Source organism: Equus przewalskii, chromosome 6 (assembly GCF_037783145.1).
Source record: "Equus przewalskii isolate Varuska chromosome 6, EquPr2, whole genome shotgun sequence".
Taxonomy (NCBI): domain Eukaryota; kingdom Metazoa; phylum Chordata; class Mammalia; order Perissodactyla; family Equidae; genus Equus; species Equus przewalskii.
The window spans coordinates 58,636,296-58,638,650 of record NC_091836.1 but is presented as its reverse complement, the minus strand read 5'-3'; the positions used below and the strand labels follow the sequence as shown (position 1 = coordinate 58,638,650).

At 39.7% G+C, this 2,355-nt stretch overlaps 1 long non-coding RNA gene across 1 annotated transcript; it reads right to left on the bottom strand.

The window, feature by feature from the left end:
- Window positions 1-330: 330 nt before the first annotated feature.
- LOC139083942 (uncharacterized) lies at window positions 331-1,010 on the bottom strand. Its single transcript, XR_011541105.1, has 2 exons — window positions 930-1,010; window positions 331-575 (listed from the first exon to the last, which is right to left on the bottom strand). It is a non-coding gene; the product is annotated as an uncharacterized lncRNA (long non-coding RNA).
- Window positions 1,011-2,355: the final 1,345 nt, after the last annotated feature.

The following is a 2,355-nucleotide window of genomic DNA, read 5'->3' as shown; positions in this document are numbered from 1 at the left end:
TTTCTTTAGGAAGCAAAAGGTGTTTAGGCATCAACAAGAAACAGATACTCAATAGAAAAGTGAGCAAAAGACTACCAAGAGGCAATCCATAGAGGAGAAATGTAAGTGGACAACAAACGTATGAAAAGATGCATAATATCATTCAAAATAAAAAATTGCAAAATGTAAAAAGGTAAGATATTATTTTCTCCTTCAGTTTCCATGATATCCAGTGTTGCTTAGCAATGGGAGTGGGGGCCCCAAATAGGAAAATTTCTATGTTCTTGGTGGGAGGATAAATTGATGTGATGTATTTGGAGGGTAACTTTGGTAATAGTGACAAAAATAAAATTTGACTGAACTATTTTATTTTTAGGAATTTACCCTAAAGCTAGATGTACATGAGTCTGCAAAGATATGCACAGGGCTGCTCATTGCAGCATTGTTTGTAATAGCCAAACGATGAAAACTCTATAAGTCAACATTAGAGAATGGGTTAAATAACTTGTCTTCCCATGTGGTCCAGACTGGAGTGCAGGCGTCCAGGAGAAGGAAGCAGTTCTCTGTATCCTGACATGGAAAGATCTCTAAGACATCTTGGAAAAGAAAAAAAATCGTAAGTCTATGAAAGGAATATGCAATTTTCATTTGCATAAAATAAAGATACACCTATCCATGCTTGTGCCTATATAGAAAATATCTCAGAGGGCACTTAAGAAGCAGTTAGTAGTGGCTAATTCTGAGGGAGACCCGCAGAGGTGGAGGAGGAAGAGGACAGCTCTGCTTTCTACTTTCATTCTCTTCCTTTACTGTTTGAATTGTTTCCCCATGAACAGGGACTACTTTTGTCTAGAGATGAAAAAAAAAAAAAACCAGAATAAAAGAGAACAGAGAACAGATTGAGAAGTGGTTATTATATTTAAATATTGTCCTTTATTGGCATATCTTACCTTTACAGCTGGCTAATTTGCTCACTTAGCAATTCTTTTTTACTGCCCTCATCTCCATCTATTAAGAAGACTTTATTCTTGCTCAGCATTATTACCTAAGAATGCCCAGGAATTGTTTCCAAGGAAACCCACCTATCACCAAAAGTTGTTGGCGTGAGCTCCTCTGGCCACAGATAGGGTCTTGTTTCTTAGCAACTCACTGAAATTTTCTCATTTTAATTAAAATCAGATGTTTCCTTAAAAGCCTACTCATAGCAGGGGTATGGAAGGTCATTTATCCTTGTTGATTGAAATTCACCCCTGGGCAAAGACTTTGGTGACTGTGAAGTGAAATTCAGAAACATCCCCCAGACAAAGGTGCCCTCTTCCTTAAGTGCATAAATCTGTCACTGCTTTCTACTCACCTTTAATTGACCCGGTCTGGGTCTCTGCCTTTGGCTTCCTCAGGTAAAGTGTGTGGAGGGTGGATACCTGGCCTGTCTACCTCTCCAGTTTCCTGTCGAGACTGAATGAGCTCAAGTAGGGAAAGCACATTCATGATGCTGGTACCACCTTTCTGGTGACCTGCCATTAAGGCCAACAGTTCTCCAATCATGGCACTCTTCCTCACCCAGGATGGACAGGTCCCCGCAGTGCTTCTCCTCGCTCTGCTCTGGGCAGTCACAACACTGTGCTTGAGATGCCCTATTGGATGAAACCTAGCATCCTGCCCTGGGTGAAGACATTTGAAAATATATACACCGTGATAAGTATAAAAGGTTACATGATTGCCAACTTTGTGTGTCTCCTGAAATTGTCCACTAAGAAGGACAAATGTCACCTCTGTGGTATTCCTGACAAAAAACAACATTCTCAACACAATCAGGAGAAAATATCAGGCAAACCTGAAGTGAGAACATTCTACAAAATAATTTCAAAACTGCGAAGGTCACAAAAAATAATAGACTGAAGAACAGAGAACAGCTAGAGATTGAGGACAGTATCATATCATGTCTCTGCAACTTTTCTATTTTCATGGAAATACTCCTGGAGGGCAATTGTTTTTTTATTTGAGTTCATAATAGTTTGCATCATTGTGAAATTTCAGTTGTACATTATTTCTTGTCTGTCACCACGTAAGTGCTCTCTTTCACCCCCTGTGCCCACCCGCCACCCCCCTTCCCCTGGTAACCACTGAACTGTTTTCTTTGTCCTTGTCCTTGTTTATATTCCACATATGAGTGAAATCATCTGGTGTTTGTCTTTCTTAGTCTGGCTTATTTCGCTTAGCATAATTCCCTCCAGGTCCATCCATGTTGTTGCAAATGGGACGATTTTGTCTTTTTTATGGCTGAGTAGTATTCTATTGTATATATATACACCACATCTTCTTTATCCAATCATCAGTCGATGGGCACTTGGATTATTTCTGTGTCTTGGCTATTGC